This window comes from Pleurodeles waltl, chromosome 7, assembly GCF_031143425.1.
Source record: "Pleurodeles waltl isolate 20211129_DDA chromosome 7, aPleWal1.hap1.20221129, whole genome shotgun sequence".
NCBI lineage: Eukaryota > Metazoa > Chordata > Amphibia > Caudata > Salamandridae > Pleurodeles > Pleurodeles waltl.
Window position 1 is genome coordinate 978,159,310 of NC_090446.1, and position 14,244 is coordinate 978,173,553.

Genomic DNA, 14,244 nt, shown 5'->3' on the forward strand with positions numbered 1-14,244 from the left:
ATAAATTCACATACATTGCAATGTTTAATAAAAGTGATTGCCATATTTTTAAATAAAGTCTTATTTAAAAACAAATCAACACATCTTTGAATTTTTTGTTTAACATTTTTCAGGCCATAAAGTGCAGCCACAGAACCCACCACCTCGTTGCCCCGCAGTCCAGCTAAGGAACATAGAGCTCTAGCTCAGAGTGCTTTAAAGAAAACATGGTAAGCTCTTCTGGCGTTATAGATTTAATGACCCAGGAGACTTACTTTATTTTTTTTAATGTTGCTGGGGGGCTGCTGCACTCCCTGCAGTTTCCCACAATATTACAAAATATGGTGGTGTTCCCGCTCCTTCTAGGGGCACCACCAGAATCCAAAAATATGAACAAAATGCCCTTTCAGGGCATTATAGGGTGCTCCTTGTCTGGAGCAGTGAATAATAAATTACCGTCTCATGACATTCATCCTGATGCTCATTTATTTATTTATTTATTTGTTTTATTTTTTTATTTTTCGGGTGCAGCAGTGTCCATTAGGACAACCACATCTTTTTATAATGTTGGGTGCTGTTGGGGGAGCCATAGGGCTCACGCAGCTCCGGCTTGCTCACCATCCTCCACCATGATGGGGGCCAGACATTTCTTTTTCCTAAAAGTGGATTTCCCAATGCCCTTTATGGGCACCCACAGTTTTTCAACATATTGGGGAGTGTGGGTGCCCACCAAGGCCTCAAGGCCCCAGGTCACTGCTGGCTCCGCAGCTACTACAGTGTGGGAGCAGGTCACTTTTTATTTTTTGGAGAGTGCCCTGGTGCCCACCTGGGACACCCACATCTCCATGAATTGTTGGGGCCGGCTCGTGGAGCTCCAATGCCCCAACGGCCCCACCAGGCTCCCTAGCTAGCACTGATAGTGTTACTAGTGGCGACTCACTCACTTTGCTCCCGCCTGGGTAGGAGCAGTTTTTTCACTGCTCCTGCCCGAGTAGTGGTAAAGTTCTGCTTTCTGCCCTGGAAAGTCCTGGGCAGAAAACAGACAGTAGTATCTAGGGTACAGGGTTCCCTGGACACTGCTTGGATCTGAGCCCCCAGGGATGGAGTCCCCGGGCCAATCTACAGCTCATGAAGTGGAGCCCGAAGCTCCATCACCTATTTATTTCAAACGGCCCTACAGATGGGGTACCAGGGGCCTCAAAAGGCTTAGACAGGAGACCACGTGACCCCTACATTTCAGATAGCCCAAAGGGTGAGGCCCTTGGGGTCTCATAGAGGCTTAGGGAGCAGGACCATGCACCCCTTCCTTACATTTTCAAAACGGGCCTGGGGGATGGGGTCCCCCGGGCCTCATAGAGGCTTAGGGAGGCTGTGTGCCTTCTCCCCTTTATTTTAGAATTGTCACGGGGATGGGGTCTCTGGGGCTTCATAGAGGATTAGGAAGGGGTGCTGGGCACCCCGTCCCCTAATTATAAAAAAACATCCATGGTGCCTAATTGAGTGTTGGGGAGGTGGGGGCGCTTACCCCCTCCTCTAACCAATTTTGCCACCTCCCCCCTGGCCGTTGCCCATATTGGCACAGAAGCCTATGCTGGTTAAAAAAAAAAATATTGCACATCCGTTCATCTTAGGCATAGTACCAGGCCTAGGAGGCAGGGTATCCCTACCGTGAGCACTTATATTTATTTTTTAAACATTTCCAGCAAAATAGCTGTTGCCGCATCTTTGTTGATGTGGTGTCAGCCAGTCAGACCTTATCGTACGATCTGTTAACTGTGCAGATCCCCGTGGCAAGAAATATACAAATAATTTGAGTCTTAATTTCTTACGAACTACTGAATGGACTTACACCAAATCATAAAAAAGCATGCCTTCTAGACCATGATCTAGCTTTCTGTCAGATTTAATGTAATTCTGTTCAGCAATATTTGTGGTATCAGTGTTCAATTTGCCTATGGATAAATGAATAGGGAAAACATGTATTGGGACACCCTTTTTCTCTGCCCTGCTTGACGGATCATCCCCAAACTTTCTAGGAAGGTAGTGAGGTGGTTGAGACTTTTTTGGAAAGTTTTGTGAAGATTTGTGAACCAATGACAAAGTTATAAACAAAATCCTCGTGGTCCTAACTATAACTTCCTAGTAGTGGCCGCCACTCCTCTGGGTAACATATATTTATATCTATATCTATATCTCTCTCTCTCCTCTCTCTTCTCTCTCTCTCTCTCTCTCTCTCTCTATATATATATATATATATATATATATATATGCTTTTTTTAACTTAAAATAACAAAAGTTCAATTAATGTTATAGTTAGGTGAATCTGTCAGTGACAGCATTAATATTTTGGACTCAAAAAACACAAACATTTGCCAATTGTAATTAGCAGAGCTAACTATAACTTGTACCCCTGTCATGCACTGCCTATGACCTCACACATTACAATACTCATGACATGTTCTTTGACATAATTTATAACATCACTGATGATATCTCCAATAGCATCGCTGATCATTAATGTCTAGAATGGCTTTTACTAGTTTATTCCCCACCAACACCTGGTATTTTGGTGGTGAGCGGGAGACTGCATTAATACTCTGTGGACTGCACCTTAGGGAGCGTTGACATCCATGTCTTTCTCACCGTTGACCATGCCACCTGACACAGCATAGACAGTGGGTGTGGCAGGGGATTTGCCGCCTCTAGTAGAATAACAAACTTTCACAAAGTGATTTAGCTTCCCACAGGATGCACATCTACTGATGGCCATGCCACTACAGGATTGGTTTGGCTTGAGTGATTTAATTCCGCAGCTGACTCTTGATGGGCTTGCTCAGAACAGATTCCATGTTATGTTATGTTAAGTTCTGTTATAAAGGGCGTGGCCAAAATGGCGACCAGAGTGGACACAATGCAGGAGCTCCACTTCACGGCCCGATAAACATTTGGCAAATACCCTGCCCTGCGTGGTCCTGACACCAGACCTGGGGTGTGCGGTGCCCCCCAGGACCGCAGTTGGTGACTGAGTGCCTGGAGACGGGGCGCTGCCTGGCACGGGACGCAGACCCGGAGACCGGGCCTGGGCATGTGGAGGCCCTGGATGGAGCGCGAGACGCGGCCGGGAGTGTGAGGGGCCGCCTGTGTGGCGGCGGCGGTGCCGCTACCGAAGGATCATTAAGGGCCCGGTGGCCCGAGAAGAAACTAGGGAGGCATCCGCACTGGAGCACGACTGTTCAGGGACTGACGTTGGTGCGTGGGCCCTCGGGACCCAGGAGGAGTGGCAGGCTGCGCTCGGGCAGTGCCCCGGCGGACAGATTAGCAGTGGGCCTGGCGGCCGGCAGCTGCCTCTCGGTGGCCAAGAGCAACGCATAGATTAATTGCCTATCACCATTGCGAGTAATCATGGTTAAACCGAAGTCGACCAAAGTACAACACAATGCAGACGGGGACGCCCCTCCCCAAACGGGCGCTCCGGATGCCCAAGCTACCATCCTACTTCAGGTGAGCGAAACACTGCATGCTCACTCCCTACAGTTCGACAAGCTATTACAAGCAGTGATGGACACTAAAACCTAATTGGATGGGAAAATTCACTCATTTGCACCAGAGGTCAATCTACTCCGCACGGATCACTGAAAATTAGTTGGCAGAGTCACCAATACTGAGACGATGCTTAGCACAGTCCAACCCAACATTACCACCATGAAAACTCTAATTCAACGGATGGAGGAGGAAATCACTCAGCTGCAGCGTAGGGCTGAAGATGAAGAGGGCCGCTCGAGACGCAACAATGTCAGATTCCTGGGATTCCCGGAACGTGCAGAGACACCTAAAGCCGAGGTGTTTTTGGAACAACGCCTGTGAGACACAGTCCTGATGCATTATGCGCCCTCTGCACTAGTGGTAGAACGGGCGCATCTGGTGCCGGGTAGACCACCGTGACCAGGGGCTCCACCTCAACCTCTAATTGCACATTTACTCAACTACCGCGATAGAAATCAGGTCCTTCAGTGCTTCAGATCTCTAGGCCCCATCTGAATGGACAATAGTGTCATTACCACGTACCCTGATTATACTGGGGAGGTGCAGCGTAAACGTGCATCGTATGTGAAAGTTAAACAACTACTACTCCACAAATGTTACGTTACCTACTCACTTCTATTTCCGGCTTGCCTCCGTGTGATTGATGGAGAGAAAACTCTTATCTTCCCGACTCCGGAGGACGCCTGGACATGGCTGCACACCAAGGGCCTGGTGGACCCGACCAAGGAAAATACCAGACAGGTGGGTTGGTCTGCCCCTCGTATCCGCAGGAGGAAAAGGACGGGGATGGAGGCGCGCCTGTCAAGGTCACAAGCGGCAGACGATCAGGCACAAGCTCTGAAAGAGGCTCGCCTGTTCGTGGGGGCGCAGTCCTCAAGTCGCCGGGAGACTGAAACATTTGACTTGATTTCAACACGAAGTAGTCCTATCCCGTCCGCCTCCCCGCTGCTGGGCGGCCTGGATCTCACCAGCGTGTGGCTGACGACATCTGAGATTGCCTACTGTTGTGACTAGGTTGCGACCTCTTTGGCCAGAGACTCAAGGTAATCGAAGGAGGTGTACAGGCGCTAGCTCGCCGTGCTGCGCTCGAGGATGGATGGTACTCTTGCACGTGAGATAGGGGTCCGCGTGTGTGGTGCTGCGGTCTCGTGCCCCTGGGGAAGATTGAGCTGCCGTAATCCTTGCGGGCACTGGAGCACCCGAGACCACGCAGGGACACAATTTGGCTGCAGCGGGCCGCGGCTCTGCATTCACGCACCTCTTCTGACTATGCCTCCCCACACCCACACAGGTCTCCAAAAGGGAGCTGTTCGAACAGTTGTTCACACTGGCACCTTTTGTGCCACAATGTTCTAAGTTGGGCTTAGCCCTCTACGTTTTCTTTGTCACTACACTCTTTCTCTATCTGTGACTCTTTTCTTGCTCTGTTGGGGGTTGGGAATGTGTGTGGGGCGCGGGGCGTCACCGGTCTGGGAGACTGGGGTTGCTTGTCGACCTGGTCTCACCACACAGCGGCGTATGACTGGCCGCATTTCCCCTCACGCCACTTAACATGACTACTTATAATATCTTAACATGGAACGTGAGGGGCATGGCTGGCGTTATTAAGCGCAACAGAGTGCATGCATATATGAAACGCCACAAAATACACATAGCCATATTGCAAGAGACACACCTCACCTCAGCGGCCAGAGCGCTGTTGGCAGGAAATGGTCAGGATTGGTGTATGGCACCGGGACATCGGCATTTGCTAGGGGGGTACTGGTGTGGATAGCCCCAGAGGTCCCCTACACTGTGGCGCACAGCACAACAGGTGAACAGGTGACAGGGGTAGATATGTCCAGCTCGAGGGGTCCCTAGACAGGAGACCACTGGTTGTAGTGGGATTATATGTGCCAAATGTTAAACAAGGGGAATTTTGTTTAACAACCACCTCACAATTACTTAGGGATCCATCGCTACCTAGTATGTGGGGTGGGGACCTGAACTGTTTACCAAATATAGACATGGACAGGTCTCACCCCCTGTTATGAGTGCACCTAGCAGGAAGACCTCCCAGGTGCTGCAGTCTTGGCTGTCCGAGCGAAGGCTCAATGATGTGTGGAGGCACTTACACCCATTGGACAGGGAGTATTCCTTTTTTTCCCCAGTCCACTGTCTCCACACTCGAATAGACTTGTTGCTCAGCTCCCGCGAACTGACACACACCTTTACCAGCGCCAAATATATGGCAAAAACCATATCGGACCATTGCCCCCTGATAGCACCCATTCAATGGGGTAAAATACACGCGTGTATCCCCTCCTGGCAATTACAGTCAAGCCTGCTACTGGACCCTCCTTTTCATAAAGAACTAGCTGATCATATCACAGCTTACTTCACACTCGATGGTGGAACATCATCTTCCCGGGCTACTGAATGGGATGCGCACAAGGTGGTGGTGCGGGGTTTGTGCATATCGGTGGCCGGGGGGGTGCGGCGTATATTGATGCAGGATCTTCAGAAGTCTGAAGGGGAGCTTCGGGACACGGAATGTGGCGTCGCAATGGGTACAGTGGCACAGGAGGATCTGGGCACAGCACGCGCGCAATGGACTGAGGTAGACTCACGTTTGCGACAATATGATTATCGCCCTTATGTAGCTTGTGCGCACTCTGAGGGAGACCGCTCTGGCAGACTGCTGGCCTTGCTGTTGAAGGGCAAACAGCAGCACACTCCCATAGGGGCTATTCTGCTTGACTCGGGAGTCATAGTTAACACTCAATCAGAAATCAAGAAGCCTTCAAAGGATATTATAGTGCTCTATACCAGGCATGTCCCCCCCTCAAGCACAACGGATGGAGGATTTCTTTGAGGGGCTCCAACTGAATCGCCTCAATGCAATGCAGGTACAGGACCTGGAGAAACCAATTGACCTAGAAGAAATTCAGCAAGCCCTAAGTCAATTAGCCCATAATAAAGCTCCGGGCAGCGATGGCCTGCCTGTGGAGTACTATAATACATTCTCTTCACAAACACTCAAGCCATATCTGGACATGTTGACAGAGGCCTTCGAGGCGGGCCGACTTCCAGAGTGGCAGCGGGAGGCGGTAATAGTCGTACTTCCTAAACCTGGTCGCGACCCCCTAGACTTCCAGTCGTATCGCCCTTTGTTTCTGCTGAACTCGGATTGCAAAATATTGGGGAAGGTGTTGGCTAACCGCCTACTCCCGTTGATGCCGTTACTGATACACGCAGACCAATCTGGCCTTATACCTGGCCGCAACATCTTCATTAATATACGTTGCTTACTGAGGCTTATGGCGGCCGTCCCAGAGTTGGATTTCAAACGGGAAGCGGTATCATTAGATATTGAGAAAGCATTTGACACTCTAGGCTGGCCCTTTTAGATGGAGACACTGAGCCGCATGGAGTTTGGTAGAACACTCATTAAGTGGATACAGGTTCTATACTCTGGCCCGACGGCAAGGGTTAAAACGGGGGGTATTATATCCGATGGGTTTAATATTGAAAGGGGCACAAGACAGGGCTGCCCTCTATCGCTGATACTGTTTGCACTGGCGATTGAACCCCTGGCTGCGCAGCTGCGGACAAAGGCCATGGAGTGGGGCATACAGGATGGAGACGCATATCGCATTGTCTCTCTATACGCAGATGATGCATTGATATACTTGCACTACACTGAGTCCCTTCCAGACCTGCTTAGACTGGTGAACTTGTTCGGGGATCTCTCTGGATTGAGGGTGAACTGGGCAAAGTCTTGTCTATTCCCGATGAGAGCGATTCCGGAACCTCTACACCCAACCATCTTGGCCTGTGCTTTGCCGTGGTGTTATAACACTTTCAAATACCTTGGGGTGAATATATACCCTGAAGCCGCTAATCCTAAAGAAGGCAATTTGGGGCACGTGATTAGGTCTGTTAGGGGCTTTCTACCATTTTGGTGCTCTCTCCCGTCATCACCGCTGGGCAGAGTCGGGATCGCAAAGATGATCATACTCCTGCGGCTACTGTATTATTTTTCCCCACTATCTCTGATACTCCCACGATCTTTCTTTGGAGTCCTGACCAGCCTGCTGACTGACTTGGTGTGGGATAATGGACGTCGACATGTAGCGCTAACTAAAATATATCAGCCGATGGCGCAGGGCGGTCTGGGCGCTCCTCACTACGAGCTGTACTATGCAGCTGCGCAGATCCAGTGGGTGGTGTGCTGGCTACGGGACCCCCAGGGCTCAGAGGGGCAGATGGTACATAACACCTTGGGACATGCTAATGTGCTACAATGGCTACTTGCCCACGATGCCCCGCTGCACTCATGCAATACCCTACTGGATGTGGCTCGCTGGGCTTGGCACCGATATGTGTCATTGGGGACCTGGCCCACGCAGTATTCTCCCATGATACCTCTGTTGGCCATACCGAATATTGGGACGGTGGCCAGAAGACACAGACTGACGGCGTGACCCACAAAAGGCATACAGACAATAGGGGACATATTCAAGGAGGGGCACTTCTTGCCTTACACGGCATTGGCAAGTGCACATGATCTGGGGCAAGGTTGGTTTATAGCATATGGCCCACTGCGCCAGTTAGTGCGTTCCATTTGGAAATGCGGAGACCACAAACCCCAGACAGCCCCTATCCTACATGACTTACAGGACTGCTTGGACACAAAACTCAGTATATCAAGAATATACAGAACCTTGCTAGCACACCCACAGCACATACAAGTCCAGGCAAAGGCTAAATGGGATGGGGTATTGACAGCGTCGTTGACAAAGCGAGCATGGAGTGTGGCACGTGCCTCAACGCATGAAGTTTCGCGCAACCCTTGATTCAGATACACACAGTTCAATTACCTGCACCAAACATACCTATCTCCGCATAGGCTCTGTCGCATGTTCCAGCAGGCTGACCAGGAGTGTCCGAGATGTTGTGCCTCGGACGCCACTTTCTATCACATGACATGGGAATGTGCCCCAGTGTTGAGGGCATGGCAGGACATAACCTCACTGACGGCTGATTGGGTGGGTCACCCTATAGCCCCCATACCTGAATCTTGCTTACTAGAGATCCGACCAAGATCCAGAGGGGGGAAACAGGTACACAGATGCTTAGATTTGTCGTTCGTGTTATTCAAGCGCCTCCTTGCAATGTACTGGAAGGCTCCGAGTGTGTCGAATGAACATGAACGGGCGAGGGACCTACTGCGTTGGAAAGGGCGGAGGCAGAGGTACTGCATTCCCTCCAAGACAGAGGGGTGTTAATTAAAGGGGTGGATACGTGGGACTCCCTCATTATCCAATTGGAGAATAAAGATGACACTCAGCCACCTTGAGGGCTCCACTGACTTGGTCACACATGACACGCAGGCACTTGGGACAGGGGCATTATGGTGAAAATGTAAAGTAAATTGAAAGAACCCCAGCTACTACCTGAAGTTTCACATAGGGGTTGCTTCATGAGTCCTGTGCAGGGCAACAATAATAACGCGATAGGCCTCTGAAGTGATAAATACATTAAAAGGTGACAGGGACACCACATTGCGCTGCACCCTGCATGGCAAGCTGTCTGCACAGGAGATATGGCGTGCCCCCCCCCCTTGCAGCTATCCTTCCCCACCCCCCCCTGCCATGGGTGCTTCCTCCCGGCTGGGAGGTCTCTACCCCCTCTCCTTGTGTAATCTCTCACAAGCAGTTACTATACCTCACTACCGTATAACTCTATACTTTCCTTTCCTCTTTCTTTTGGTCCATTGGCTAAAAGTACTCTATTTACTATAGGTTGTTTTAACTTGTGCTGGCACAATTCATGTGTATAATAATATAGTGCCTGTATGTATATCCGGACTGTTATATGATAAAAAGCAATAAACAGATTTAAAAAAAAAAAAGTTATGTTATGCAGATCTGAAGAGTGCACTATCACCCAGTAGGGTATCCTGCAGCCGAGCAGGTATGAGTCTAGCCAAACCAAGGGCCTAGTTAGACTACCCAAAAAGCCAGGTCTGTAGCTTCTTGCGGAATTCAAGAAGTGAGGAGGAGGTCCTTATGTGTAGTGGCAGGTCATTCCACATTTTAGGAGCGATGTAGAAGGTTTAACTGCCGGATCTGGATTTCCATGTGCGTGGGATGCATGAAGTAGGAATCCACACAATGGAGGTGTCTGGAACATTTGAGAAAGCCTGTATCATTTTGAGGTATCCTGGGCCATGTTATGTAGAACCTTGAAAATGTGGGTAAAGAGTTTGAATTGTGCTCATTTGTGAACTTTAGGTGTGGTGATATGTGAGTGTAGCGTGGGAGAATGAGGGTGATTCTAGCCACTGAGTTCTGAATGGTCTGCAGCCTTCATGTGTGTGCTCACATGTGAGATAGTTCCTTCGAGTGACCTAGCTTATGTTTTGCAGTGACATTCCCAGCTCTCGAAGTATGTGCTCTCTTAATTTCAATGAAGAACACCCCTGTATTATCTGAGCACTTATTTCTCCTTGCTCATTCCTGAATGCACATGTACATTTCCACGTCTTTTAACACTGAATGGACTTATTCATCACGCTCTTGCCAGACTTGTCAGAAGATGAATGTGTCATAAGCAGGGCTTGCTGTTGACTCAAAGTACTTGTTGAGTCCTACAACTATTATGGCATACGTGGGAGGTGCCACTTCCAGCAGGATGCGTTACAGCTTATAAATATCTGGACCTGCCTGGTGCAACAATAATGCTCGCTTCTGTTCCACAGTTGTGGCCGTGAAGTAGAGTTTTAGCTGTTCTACCCAAAATTTCTATTTAGGTCGTTGTGCTGATGGGGCCCCTTCTATGACGAATGGTTCAATCACTAGTATGCCCGCTGTGATGGGTGTCCTACCTAGGGTTTGGTGAAAATTCTGCTCTGCCAGTGGAGTTCGCAGAGTTTTGCCCACTCTGCAAAAACTCAGCTAACTGCCACCTGGAAGAGTTTTTTCTTGTGGGTAGCTCAGCAACATTAAGTTGCCAAGTGTGAGAGAGATTTGCTTCTTCTAGCCTGATTTTTGGGTGCTAGAACGCCTCCTTGTGAGATTTCTCAACACAGGAGGTCGCAGCAGGTTGCGCCATTCGCATTGAGAATGCTGCCGCCTGAGTAGAAAATCTACTTGAGAATCAGAAAGAAGCAAGCACCACTCTCTGATGCACCACATGGTGTAATTTGCGCTGATTTTACAGTGAGGAACAAGCACCCAGAGCTAAAAATCAATGCGAGCAGGGCGATGTGCCTGCTTTCTGTCTGCTTGCTGAACTCCACGGAATATCTCTGAGTTTTTATGTAACTGCAGAATTATGTGGAGTGAAACTCCGTGAGTTCTGCTGAGGCCTCGTCCTGCCCCACCAGTGGATGCTTGCTGCACATGGTGGTGGGAGGGCCCCTTCCCTCTCACTGGAACCAACACCAGTGGGTGTTGGCCGACTTGCTGGTTAGGTCTGAGAGCAACTGTACCACGAAAGGGCCAGCACCGAAGAGACACTAAGCCCTTTTCCAGTCGAGCATGGTAGGCAGGTGCAGGAAGATGGAGCAGTGCCCTATGTTGGTGGAAATGTGCACCGCTTCTCCATTCGGTCATGTATCACTGCACCTTGTGCGTAGTCAGCGAGGTAAAACGCCTCTTATCCAGGCTGACTGGCCATGAGGGCCAAACTGTCCAATCTAGAGGCCAACATGAAGCCTGCGCGTGGGCAGCTCAGCAGTGGAATGCCCACAATCTCAGCAAGTAAACACAGGGCCCAGTACTAGCATCTGTGAGGCAGACCCTCAGCACTGTCTGTAGGAAAATGCCACTGTTGGCATGGTTACCCCCTAACTTTTTGCCTTTTGTTGATGCTAGTTATGATTGAAAGTATGCTGGGACGCTGCTAACCAGGCCCCAGCACCAGTGTTCTTTCCCTAAACTGTACCTTTGTCTCCACAATTGACACAGCCCTGGCACACAGAAAAGTCCCTTGTAAATGGTGCCCATGGTACCAAGGGCCCTGTGGCCAGGGAAGATCTCTAAGGGCTGCAGCATGTATTATGCCACACTGGGGACCCCTCACTCAGCACATGCACATTGCCTCACAGCTTGTGGGTGCTGGTAGGGAGAAAAAGACTAAGTCGAGATGGCACTCCCCTGAGAGTGCCATGCCTACAACCCACTGCCTGTGGCATAGGTAAGTCACCCCTCTAGCAGGCCTTACAGCCCTAAGGCAGGGTGCACTATACCACAGGTGAGGGCAAAGCTGCATGAGCACTATACCCCTAAAGTGTCTAAGCCAGTTCTTAGACATTCTAAGTGCAGGGTAGCCATAAAGTGTATATGGTGTGGGAGTTTACCAAACACGAACACCACAGTTCCATAATGGCTACACTGAATACTGGGAAGTTTGGTTTCAAACTTTTCAGCACAATATATCCACACCGATGTCAGTGTGGGATGTATTGAGAAATGCACACAGGGGGCATCTTAGAGCTGCCCCCTGTATACCAGCCCAACTACTAGTGTTAGGCTGACCAGTTTCTGTCAGCCCGCCACATCCAGACGGGTTTCTGGCCACATGGGGGGAGTGCCTTTGTGCACTCTGTGGCCAGGAACAAAGCCTGTACTGGGTGGATGTGCTTCACACCTCCCCCTGCAGGAACTGTAACACCTGGCAGTGAGCCTCAAAGGCTCAAGCCTGGTGTTACAGCACCCCAGGGCACTCTAGCTAGTGGAGATGCCGGCCCCCAGGACACAACCCCCACTTTTGGCGGCAAGTTCAGAGGAGATAATGAGAAAAACAAGGAGGAGTCACCCTCCAACCAGGACAGCCCCTAAGGTGACCCCTGCCTCAGGAAATCTTCCATCTTGCTTTGGAGGATTCCTCCCAATAGGATTAGGGATGTGCCCCCCTTTCCCACAGGGAGGAGGCACAAGGAGGGTGTAGCCACCCTCAGGGACAGTAGCCATTGGCTACTGCCCTCTAGACCTAAACACACACCCCTAAATTGAGTATTTAGGGGTGACCCTGAACCCAGGAAACCAGATTCCTGACAACCTACAGCAAGAAGAAGGACTGCTGACCTGAAAGCCCCACAGAGATGATGGAGACGACAACTGACTTGGCCCCAGCCGTACCGGCCTGTCTCCAGACTCAAAGAACCTGCACAGCGACGCATCCAGTGGGACCAGCGATCTCTGAGGACTCAGAGGACTGCCCTGCAACCAAAGAACCAAGAAACACCTGTGGACAGCGGCTCTGTCCATACAGCAACAAAGAAACCATCTTTAAAGGGACTCCAGCCTCACTCCGAAAGCGTGAGTCCCCAACACACTGCACCCCACGCCTCGTCTCCAGAAGAACCAACACTGCAGAGAGGACCCCCCAGATAACTCCAATGGCGTGGACACCCTGAGACGACCTCCCTGCGCCCCCACAGCGACGCCTGCAGAGAGAATCCAGAGGCTCCCCCTGACTGCAATTGCCCGGTAACAAAGAACCCAGTGCCTGGAAGAACCGCTGCACCTGCATCCCCTAGGACTGAGAGAAACCAACTACCAGTACAGGAGTGACCAGCAGGTGCCCCTCATCGTTGCCCGGTCAGTGGCTGGCCCAAGAAGCCCCCCTGTGCCTTGCCTGCATCGCCAGAGTGACCCCCGGGTCTCTCCATTGATTTCAACCTAAAACCCGACACCTACTTTGCACACTGCACCCGGCCGCCCCTATGCCGCTCAGGGTGTATTTTGTGTGCCTGTTTGTGAACCCCCCGCCCGGTGCTCTACAAAAACCCCATGATCTGCTCTCCAAGGACACAGGTACTTACCTGCTAGCAAACTGGAACCGGAGCACCCCTGGTTTCCATAGGCGCCTATGCTATTTGGTCCCTACTTTGACCTCTGCACCTCACTGGCCCTTTGTTGCTGGTGCTTGGTGTTTTGGGTTGACTTGAACCCCCAACCGTGGGCTGCCTATGCCCCAGAGACTGAACTTATAAGTGCTTTACTTACCTGAAAAACTAACCATTACTTACCTCCCCCAGGAACTGTTGATTTTTTGCAGTGTCCACTTTTAAAATAGCTTATTGCCATTTTTGCCAAAACTGTGTACATTACTGTTTTAATTCAAAGTTTGATATTTACCTATGCCAAGTACCTTACAATTTATGTACTTACTTGAATTCTGAATCTTGTGGTTCTAAAATAAATAAAGAAAATATTTGTTTTCTATATAAAAACCTATTGGTCTGGTGTTAAGTCTTTTAGTGTGTGTTCTCATTTATGGCCTGTGTGTGTACAACAAATGCTTTACACTACACTCTGATAAGCCTTTTGCTCGACCACACTACCACAAAATAGAGCATTAGTATTATTTAAGTTTGCCACTATCAACCTCTAAGGGGAACCCTTGGACACTGTGCACACTATCTCTCACTTTGAGATGGTATATACAGAGCCAACTCCCTACACTGTCCCAGCAGGTCTCTGCACCGCCATGTGAGTGGCAACGGGTTGCTTGCACTGCCTACAGCTACCACTTCAAGCACAGCAGTGATAGGCTGGTCAATCATGGAGGAGCTGCTGAATGGGGGGAGAGCGCCCCACCCCTGCTGACCTATGGGCCGAACCTTCATTGTAAGCACAGTTCTTGCACCCGTTGGGCAAGTGTTGCTGACCTAGACATGATACGCAGTCATTGGTGGCCTCTGAGTGGGTGGGCTAAAGAAGGGTTTTG